The following is an 11359-nucleotide window of genomic DNA, read 5'->3' as shown; positions in this document are numbered from 1 at the left end:
TTTAATACAGTTCCTCATGTTGTGACCCAACCATAAAATTATTTTCGTTGCTACTTCATAACTGTAATGTTGCTACTGTTATGAATCGTAATGTCAATAACTGATATGCAGGATGGTCTTAGGCGACCCCTGTGAAAGGGTCGTTCGACCCCCAAAGGGGTCGCGACCCACAGGCTGAGATCCGCTGATTTAGGGGGACTCCTGTGCTTATAGTCACTTCCTAAAGGAGCTTTGACACCTGTGAGCAGTAAACATGCACCGAGCACTGACTTCCCCCTGGACACTGTTGGAAGCACTACATTCTAATCTATGCATCCTCCGGACCTTGGGGCAGAGAGAACTTAAGTGTCTTATCCAGGGTTACCTGTTAGGGAGGAGCAGAGCCAGGATTCAAACCCAGGCTGGCTCTTAACCACTCGTCTGCTGGTAGGAGAGGAATGGGTAGCTGTTCCCCTAGTAATGTATCTATATTAAAGGCTAGTGAGGCTGCAGGGTGTTCAAGAGAAATCTTGGAGACCCCAGAAGAGTAGGGATGGTAAAACCTAAGACAGGAAAACAAGGTGGGCCCGCTGCCCTCCGCTGTCTGAAGGAAGCCTCAAGAGCAGGACAAGAATCAAAGGGTAAAAGCTACAAGGAGGTGCATTTGGGCTTAGCAGAAGGAAGATTTTCTTAAACGTATTATGAGATCTATAGCCAAACACAGAAAGCCCAGCCCCATTGAAGTCCCCACACTGTGCCACGTCTGTGTCTGACCTCCAAGGAAAGCTTTCCTAACCGTGGAGCCAGCCCCAGGATGGACTAGGCTGCCTGTCCGCCATGCAGTAGTGCACTGTCTCCCTGAGCAAGGACAGGCCACCACTGGGGAAGAGATGCCCGTTGGGCAGGAGGGCGCAGGAAGCCTGAGGTCTGAGCGGGGAAAGGAGAAGAAATAAGTGGGAAGTCGGTGGGGCACCTCTCCCTCTCCTGCTACATCCCCCCTGTTCCCAGCCTGGACCCCCTCTTCCCCGTCCGACCCCACCCTACCCCTAAGCCATGCTTCATCTTATTTTATTCTCTCCCAGACTCCCTCCAAGAGCTGTCTGCCCTGCTGCTTAAGCTTCCCCACCTGATGTCATTGTCTACCCCTGCAGCCTCGCTGCACCAAAGCTGTCCTTCCCAAGGCCTATTCCTACTGTGCCCAGTCTTAAACTCCAGTGGCCTCTTCTCAGCCCCGTGCTCGCCGACCCTTCTGTAGCATTTGAAACTGGGAGCCATCCTCTCCTTGAAATGTTCTCCTCCGGTGGTTCCCACGCGCCTGCACTGCGGCCCAGTCTCCTGTCCCTCCACCCCACCAGCCCCTGATGCCTTCTCCACCTTGCTGGCCTTCATGCTAATCATTAAATAGGCCAAGTTTATCCCTGTGTTTGCACTTTCTACGTTTGCTCCCTAGAATGCTCTCCCCCAGATTCTTTTAATGATGTTTGCCTCTTCACATCATTTAGGTGTTAAATCAGATATTGATTTTACTGATTAAATACCCCCTTCTCCTCCCCCACCTTCATCACTCTTATCCACTAACCCTTATTATATATTTCTCCAGTGTGAATTTATTTTAGTTGTCACTTGTCTGTTGTCTATTTTCCCCATTGGAAGGGCACAGACCTTGACTCATCACTGTATCCCCCCAGAACCTGCAAGAGTGCCTAGCACAGAGCAGGTGTGCAGTAAGTGTTTGTGATACGAGCAAACTAAGGAATGAATGAACGGTCACGGTCAGTTTCAGGACCCTCAGCCTTTGAATCACCACTGCACTCTCCTCAGAGGTCTGGGCAGGATGGGTCGTTGGCGGGCCCCCAGGTGAGAAGCTGGGGAGGCTGAGGCGGACTCCTGCACTTGCCCCTGGCCCCTGATGTTCCTTCTTCCAGGTAAAACCCTGCTGTTCTCCAGGCCCTGCTCCATTTCTACCTCCCCCGGGAGCCTGGCTGGGCCCTCCACCCCATCCTGAGCCCACTTCCTGGGTGTTCTCACTCCCCAATGCTGCAGCTCTTCACAGCACCCACGTGATCGCTCCTTGAATTATTCTTCCTCGTTTACTCCTGCCTCTCCCTGAAATTGAAAGCACGTCAAGGGCAGGGACCATGATGAAGCCTCTGTGTTCAGTCCTGTGCATGGACTGAATGAACAAGGTTCGGCTTGTCTGGACACAGGCGTGGCCACTGAACGTCCTCAGCCCCTGTGAGGCAGGGGCGTGGTTTCTCTGGAGCACCATTAAGGGCATGTTTGGAGAGCCAGACAGGCTTTGAATAAGAATTGTTTGGTGACACATGCTCATTCATGCCCTATGTGGTCTCTTCCCTTGTCATTCACCCTCGAGTAAGTGAGTTCTCAGTCACTGCCACTGCGGGGACGGCCACTAGAAACGAGGGGAAGAGGGAGAACTGGTGGTTCAAGTTCAGAATCCCAGCTGTGCCTCCTGGGGAGCAGGCCAGGAGGGGAGCCCCACGACTCCTTCCTTTGCCTGCAGTCTGTTCTAAAGTGCCTTCACCCCAGGATGCCCCAGCTGGGAGCCCAGACTTCAGCTGGCTTACACAGAGTGCTGTGCTCCCAAATAGCAAGGCATTTCAAAGCTGAAACATCACCTCATCCCTTTTCTTAAATGAGGACCCGACTCCACCGCGTCTGTTCTGGTTTGGCTCTGTGAGGTGTGACATTGGGGTGACCCAGCGGACATCACCCAGACGCCCCAGAACCCCAGCGTCAGCTGCCTAGGTGGGCAGGCTTGGCCAGGACTGTCTCCCCACCAGTCTGAGGTCTGTGGGTTAGGCCTCTTGGTTAGAGAGCTCCAGACGGGGAGCGGCAGGGAGGCCCCTAGGGAAGACAGGAGTGTCTGTGTGGCCAGCGGGCGTCAAGGACCACCGGTCACCAGCAAGGGTGGGGCTGCCGGGCATCCAGGCGGCTGTTTCGTGTCATTGTTAATTTCATACGGGCAGTGTTATTTTCTGCTTTTTGCACATATCATAAGGATCCTTAAATGCTATTATTTAGCCTTCATATTCCCTATTTTAAACAACATTCCCAGTGCCCATTGACCATAACGGATAACACTGCGCTCAGCATCTCTGATGTACAAGCCTGTCATTTTTCTGTTGAATTATTTCCTCGCAACACATTCCAAGAAGTGGAATTACCACAGAATGAGAGATGAGCGTTTTAATAGCCCTGGAGCCGTATTGCCCAATTTCTTCCCTAAAAGGCCAAGCTAATTTACAGGGCCACGGCAGTGTGTTTAAGCTGGTTTTACCACAGCCTGGCAGCTGAGATGGTATCATTTGGTTAATGGGTGCTAATTTAGTAGGCGTTAAGTGGCACACCGGCTCCTCTAATTGCGATTCCCTGATTGCAGCCAGGACGAGTGTTCTGGGCGCTGGTCTCCTGGGAGTTCACTCCTGGCATGGCCTCCCTGCCCGCACTGGGCCTCAGCCTGTCCCTCTCCCCACCTCTGCCCTTGCTGTGTGTCATCTTGCTCGCTCTCTCTAAGCCTGTCTGTCTGCCGTGGTCTTTCAGCTTCTGATTCGGGGACTTCCTCTGGTTTCTAACTGGGCAGGCACGTGGCTGCTTCGTGGCAGTCCTGGACAGGCCCTGACAAGCTGCTGGCTAGACCCCCGGCCTAGAGGGCCTCTCTGCCCCACCGAACTCATATGGGCCCCTTTCTTCCTCCGGGGGCTCTTCAAGAACTCCTTTTATCTCTCCAGGTGGCCTCAGCTGGGCTGATCTCCCGAGAAATGGTGGGAGTGACCAGGCTGTCCCTCAGTGACCCCCTCCAATGAAATGTTCCCAGCTCTCCACCTTCAGAACAAATGGACCTGCTTGTCCTGGCAGTGGGGGATGTGGGTCCCCAAAGTCCTGATGTGGATAGCAGCGGGGCCCACAGCCGTGACCGCAGCTCAGCCTCTCTTCCTGCTCCGAGCCCCGGGCCCGAGGTGGCAGAAAGAGCTCCCTTCTCAGGCAGAACCCACTTGTCCCCGTGGATGCAGTGGATGCGCGGCCACCAGCACTCCATGGTGAGGCCGAGACAGAGCGGGCTGGCGCACTGCCCACTTCCAGTGGCGTTGAAAGTTCCTAGGCACCTGGGGAGATTTCTGGAAGACTTCAGAAAGGCAGCTGACCTCGTGGGAACTCTGCACAGATGCACGTGGGAGCCTGTGGCTGGCGAGTTGCCGACTTTGGGCACTGGACCTGCTGCTCATCACTGAGGCAGGCGGTCTCCGCTGTCACCTCTCAGACACCGTGGACCTTGCAATTGGAGGCTGTTAAAAGCTAGAAACTCAGACATCGAGTTCTAGCTTCTCATTTTATTTAGACCATTTTTAACACATCTTTTTTTAAAAATGATTATAAAGTAGTGCATGCCTATTCTAAAATATTTGGAAATACAGAAAACAAGATGAAAATATATAACCCTGTAAGGTCACCAAAGATAACTGCTGCTATATTTCCACCTCAACTTCTTTCCTGTGGTCGTGTATGTTTTTATTATCATAAAAACACATATAATTTGTATCTGTTTTATTCACTTTAAATATAAGCATTTTCAACATAAAAATGTTCTTTATAAACACTTCTAATGAGTGCATAAGTGTGTTTTGAGTGGGTACACCATCAATACTTACTGTTACCTAAATATTGGGCATTTTATATTTTCAGTTCTTCGAGAGCATAAAAACACATTGAAGCAAACATCTTTTAAACATACATCTTTGTCCACAGTTTGACTTTTCCTACTCCTAGGATATAAGCATGTTTTGTGTGTGTATCTCTATTTTGTTTCCCAGAGGCTGTACTAATGCTTGCCCACCTTACAACACAACCAACTACACCAAAAATACCACTTTAAAAACATTTACCGATTTGAAAGGCAATTAGACTATTGATTCCTTTTACCAGGTGAACGGAGACTTGGTGAGGGAAAGGGGCATGCCTAGGGTCACCATAGGAGTGTGTGACCTCATTCCACCCTCACGACAGCCTGTAGTCGCAGTGGAGGAGCTGAAGCACGTAGACAAGGTCACCTGCCCAGACCCACACTCAGCTCATCAGCCGAGAGGCCTGAGTGTGACCCATGTGGGCCACCCCAGGTCCCATGTACTCAGAGCTGCTGTCCCCAAATAGGTGCTGAAAGGTGGTTTGGGGCCAAGAGATGAAGGGACTTGGGTTTGGATTTACCCTGTAGGCAGAGGGGCGCCATGAAGCATCAGGCTGTGTTTTACAAAGATGTTTTTGGTGGACTGGCCGGGGGAGGCTGGAGAGAGGGCGGCCAGTTGGAGAGATACGACATGCAGATGATGTGAACAACAAAGAGACTGCCCAGACGCGTGTGGGCTGTGGGCTGTGGGCAGTCAGGAGCGTCAGGGGTCCAGGGAGGCCTCCCGCTGTGTCCTTTCCACTTGGCAAGGGCCATGTTTATCTGCTACACGTCAGGCAAAACCTGTGCCAACCACCAAAGACTCCACCTCAAGTCTAGCAAATAAGAGAGAGGACGGTATGGATTACGTTATATTTAAAACAAGCCCACACAATGCCTGTAATTTTTTATCCTGACTCCGTAATTAGAGCTCGAGACCAGTTAGATCATAGTTATCCCTACACTGACCTGCTGTTGGGACACGTGGAATTAAAGGCTTTGCCGCGCGAGATTCTATTTTGGATGCCGAGCACTGGCAGGTAACGGGCCTTTCGCAAGGTCCGTCTGGTTGGCAGTCCTCCTGGGCAGCCCGCATCAAGGCCAAGTCAGCACCGCCGCTCGAGGAGACCACCGGTGCTGTGAACAGTTGGGGTGCTGCAGCTTCCCCTGCGGAGTGGGAGTCTGGAGATCGGAGGAAGCGCCGTCCCTGGAGCAGGCCAGCCTCCCCGGTCAGTCCCATCTCAGAGCCTCGGCCTCCTCCCCAACTAACTGGGGTCCGGGGTCAGATGAGCCAAGCCCTGGCTGTTGGGGGTACACTTGTCACAGACAGGCTGGCATTGCCCAAATTCAGAAAAGAAAAAGACAAAGGAGCCAGGCTTACACAGACAGCCCCTGTGACAACCAGGCCTGGGTCAAGGCAGGCAACCCTCCCATTGGGGTGCACCCCTCCCTGTCCAGGGACCCACCAGAGAACGCCACCTCTCCTCCCCATAAAGACACCCCTGACAGCAAGGGTGGGCTTGGGTGTATAGACCACCGTCCCTTCCTCCACGGGCTCTCCCACGACCAGTCCTGCCTCCTGTGGTGGAGAAAACAGCATCTCTTCATCAGCAAACTGCAGGAGACCTTGTGCACACATCTCATTTACTCGCATCACTCCTGCCGAGTCGGTGTGACCGCTGTTACCATGAGCACATGGAGCTCAGAGAGGTGAAGCGGGGGCTCAAGGCCACCCAGCTTGTACGCGAAGGAGTAGGAGCTGGAATCCCATTGTTCAAAGCACACGGCTCATCCACGGACAACTGGACCGAAAACACGAGTCCCACACTCTTGGCTGCTGGGGCAACTCACTAAGCAGTTGGACTTAAGAAAGCCCAATCCAAGTACCTATTTCTTTTTTTAAAATATATTTTTTATTGATTTCAGAGAGGAAGGGAGAAGGAGAGAGAGAGAAACATCAATGATGAGAGAGAATCATTGACTGGCTGCCTTCTGCATGCCCCACACTGGGGATCAAGCCTGCAACCCAGGCATGTGCCCTGACCAGGAATCAAACCATGACTTCTTGGTAATAGAACTGTGACCTCTTGGTTCATGGGTCGATGCTCAACCACTGAGCCAGTACGGTCAGGCCCAAGTACGTATTTCTTAGCACAACTCTCCTGCTGCACACAGCTCCCCTGGCCTCAGCCACGCCCAGGACAAGCCAGGCCCTGCGCTTATGTCTCCACAAAGGATGGATGGGTCCCTCCCCAGCCTCTGATGCATCTTACACTCACTTCTATTTTAACATCTCAGACATGGTTGTCACCACTCACATGACTGCCCTGCTGGACTTCTCAGGGCAGGGCCCGTGTCCTGTCTCTCTGTTAGGAGTTTGACACCCAGCACATAGTAGGGGCTTACTGTTTGTTATAAGAAATAAAGGAGACTCTGAAAAACTCATATTCATCCTTCAAAGCTCTGATTACACAAGGCCCTGGAGCCTTTCCTGGTTGGCAAGGCCGAGTTAACCTGTCCCCCCTGCACAATCTGGAGGAGGCCTGCCTCACCCTCGGGGGCAGGGACAGGACCTGCTTCTTCCCATGACCCATTCAGCACAGACCAGGCCTCCGGTCAGTAAGCACAGAACCGGATTGCCCTTTGCATCTGACACCAGAGGAAGGGCACCGGATCTGACTGGTCAGCCGCCCGTGTCGCCAGGCTGAAACCACCACGGACTGGCCCGCTGGGTGTTTGCTGGGGAAGGGAGCCCTGAAATAAATCCCAGCTTTAAAAGGAAACACACCAACAGGTATTCTATTTATATGAACATCAGCTCCGTTTTTAGGTATCTGCCCTCCTGCCTCACCTCCCCCAGGTGGCCCAGCCTCCCTCCCATGGGTGCCTCCACACCCCACCCAGTAATCATGGCCCTACCTGCCCCCACCCCTCCCCTGTTTGCTCTCTGGGGTTTCCCTCGATTGCAGGGTGTGAGCTTCCAGACGCCCAGAGGCCTGTCTCATGCCTGACCCCAGACTCCCTCCCTCTCAGACCTGCCCTCCAACTCCCAGAGTTCCCAAAGAGCAGGCAGAGCCAGGGCCCTGGGCCCAGATGGGGAGGGCAGGACAGGAGTCCATCTGCACTGGGCCCCCCACACCCCAAAACTGAGTCAAAGTAGGCAGATTGCCGCTGGGTGCCCAGGAGCCAGGCCCTGCTCCTCCCAGGGCTCTGGCAAACCAGCAGGACCCCAATCTCCAGTTGACAAAAGTTGGGGTCCCCTTGGCACAGGCTTTGGAGTCAGGCTCATGGTCCTGCTCCAGGCCCCACCGAGGCTGCCAGCGTTCAGACAACTCGCCTCCCACCCTAACCTCTCCCAGCTTCGGACCCTCCGGCTGAACAGAGACACATCCATCCGCTGAGAGGAGCACCACGAGGCTGGGGAGGCCGCTCTGGCAGGGGCTGCATGGGAAACCCCAGAGGGTAAGGGGTTCACATTGCAGAACAGCAGCTGGATGTGTCCCATGTGCTTATGGGGTAACAGCCCCCAGGCACCCAGCCCTGGCTGTCAGCCTCTCTCCAACCTCACCCTCAGCCTCACCCGCTCCATCACCCCCTGCCCCAGAGACCCTGCGGCACCCGCTCTCTGGCAAGGTTCCCGCTGCTCATGGAGGCCCGGGCGGCAGGGGTGTCGGGGACCCTCCACATCCAGCAGCTCCTCCAGCCTGAAACCAGGCTCTGGGCAGTGAGCAGGGCCAGCCCTGGGCGGGGGTCCTGGGAAACTTCGGAGCCTCCCTCAGCTCAGCGCTCAGGCAGGCACCCAGCTCACCACAGCCATGGTGCAGAGAGCCAGGCCTCCGCCAGGGACAGTAAACTGAGAAGCCTGCAGCTATAAATGTGAAGTGGCGAACCACAGGACACTGCCATGGCCCCATGGGGCCTGCCGCCTGCCGCCCTGGGAACCGCAGGGCCCCAGCCAGCCTCCCAACAGCCCAGACCTGCCTGCTGCGTGTCCTGACTGGGCTCTGAGCAGGGCCACCGGGGCCCCCATGGTCCCAGGCAGACACGACACAGCGCTTTGTACACCAACAGTCAGCACCTAAGGTCTTGCCTCCCCAGCATATCTTGGTTTATATTACACAGGAGGAGGGAGCTGGGTGCTTCCACAGGTCTTCCTCCTGCCGCGGGTGGCTCTGGGTCACGGTTTCAGGCCCTTGTGAGGCTGCCTCAGGCACAGTCAGGGGGCTGGGGGTGGACTGCAGCTAGCGTGGTCCTGCCAGCATCCTCATAGGAACTGCCAGAAAGAACACCCTGGAGACTGGCATCCATGGCTAATGAAGTAAGGACAGCCCTCTCCAAAAAGGGCCCAGTGTGTGCCCGGCCCAGAGTCCTCAGAACCTCGAAGGGTTGTTGTGCCCATTTCCCAGGAGGAGGGTCCAGAGTTGGCCTCTGCCTTGCGTCTCCCCACCACTCCCAGCACAGGCCTGGGCGAGAGTGTAGTTGGAGGTGGGGAGCAGGGGCCCACCTGCCAGGATCTGGGGAAACAGAGGCAGAAAAGGAAGGCCCTTATTCTCGGTCCTCTCAGAGGCTGCCAAGGAACATCTCTCCTCCAACACCCCACTCCACTGAACACCCCGTGCCTACCACAGCCCCTCCCAGCAGATCAGGGAGCCAGCCAGGACAGGCAGGCCCCCTTGGGGAGCAGGAGGGGGATGGATGCTTGGGAGGCTCCGTCAGCCACGGCAGAGGCCCTCCCAGGAGACTGAGGAAGAGCTCTGGACTGGGTGGTGGGGAGCAAGGGGCCCCCAGACATCACTGCAGGCCCCAGGGTCACCCTCCCAGAGAAGCCCCTGGGGCCTGGCACCCTGCTGACAGCCATTCCACGTAAGTCAGGCAGTTCTGCTTCCCAAGTCCACTAGTAAGAACACTAAAAACCAGTCTGGGCAGATTACTATAAAAATCATTTGGAATTTCTTATTTGTAAATAAACTTTAAAATTGTACAGGAAGACATACGTAAAAGTAAGCTTTAATATATGGAAAACACCATTTTACTGTGTAGGATGAGTCAAGATGTCATCTCTCCCCTAAGCCAACCTACAAGCCTCTTCTTCCAACTCATTCATTCATTCAATATTTATTGAGCACCTACTATGTACCAGGTGTGTTCTCAGCACAGGAGAGAACAAAATAGATAAAAATCTTGGCCTTTGTGGGACTTACACTCTTAAGGAAGGGGAGAGACAGACAAAATAAAGGCCTAAAGGAGTAAATTATATTGTTCTAGAAGATGAAAAGCGCAATAAAGGAACATCAGGAACAGTATGGAGAGTGTGGGGCAGGCAGGGGGACTGTGGTCTGAAATAGGCTGAGAAGGAACAGTGGAGCAGAGATTTAGAGGAGGCAGGAGAGTCCTCTGCCCGCTCTGGGAACGCTGAGGAGAGCCGTGCAGCTAATCAGAGCGAGTCCCTCAGGCGTTTGGCACTGCCTGCCCACATTTTGCATTGTCACAACCAGGGCCGGGGGTGCAGGGTTGCTATTGGCATCTGGTGAATAGAAGCCACGATGCTGCTGAATACCCCCCAGTGCACAGAACTGCTCCCGACAAAAAAGGAATTATCAGGTCCCAATCCAATAGTGCTGAGGTCAGAAATCCTGGAGGGAGAAGGAAACAGTAGTAGGAGAGAGAGCCAGAGGGGCAAAGGCCAAGCAGGTTGTTTTTGAAACTAGAGAAAGCTGATTCAGAAATTCTTATGGAAAAATATGTGAGAATAGCTAGGGGGGATAAATTAAAAAGAATAAACAGTAACTAGCTTCACCAGAGCTTAACATAGACTATAACTTCCTATGACAGACAAATGACTAATTTCCTTAATATATAAAGAGTTCTTACAAATGAGTAAGAAAAGGCCTTTTAAAAACTCTCAAAAATGAGAAAAAGAGGGAGTTTACCAAAAAAAGATACACAAATGGATTATGAATATGTGAAAAATGTTCCATGTTATTTGCAAATCATGAGATGGCATTTTTCAACTATCAGCAGAGACTGGGAAGTTTGCTATGCACAGAGTTGCTAAGGGTGTGGGAGAGTAAGGTCTCAGGCACAATTCTTGAGAATATATCCTGGCACTACATCTTTGGAGAGCAGTTTGGCAATATCTGTCCCGTGTGTAAATACACACACTCCCCAAGCCAGCACTTCATGCTAGGAAGGTATTGTCCTCACATACGCACACACAGAAGCAAACACAGATGTGTTTAATTACAGTACAAGAGGCCCAGTGCACGAAATTTGTTCACTGGTGGGGTGTCACTCAGCCCCGCCTACACCCTCTCCAATCTGGGACCCCTCGGGATTAGGCCTAAACCAGCAGTTGGACATCCCTCTCACAATCTGAGACTGCTGGCTCCTAACCACTTGCTTGCCTGCCTGCCTGATTGCCCCTAATCACTTCTGCCTGCCAGCCTGATCGCCCCCTAACCACTCCCCTGCCAGCCCAATCGACACCTAACTGCTCCCCTGCCAGCCGGATCGCCCCCAGCTGTCCTCCCCTGCCAGCCTGATCACCCACAACTGCCCTCCCCTGCCAGCCATCTTGTGACTACATGGGAGCAGCCATCTTGTGATGACGTGAGGGCGTCACATGAGGGTGTGAGGGCCACCTAAGCTTTAATTAGTATAGCTTAGCAAAAGGCTGGAAAAGGCCCAAATGTCCATCAG

The sequence above is a fragment of the Myotis davidii genome, unplaced genomic scaffold (assembly GCF_000327345.1).
Source record: "Myotis davidii unplaced genomic scaffold, ASM32734v1 scaffold1394, whole genome shotgun sequence".
In the NCBI taxonomy this organism is placed as follows: Eukaryota; Metazoa; Chordata; class Mammalia; order Chiroptera; family Vespertilionidae; genus Myotis; species Myotis davidii.
The sequence above is the reverse complement of the archived record's forward strand: the minus strand, read 5'-3'. Positions refer to the sequence as shown.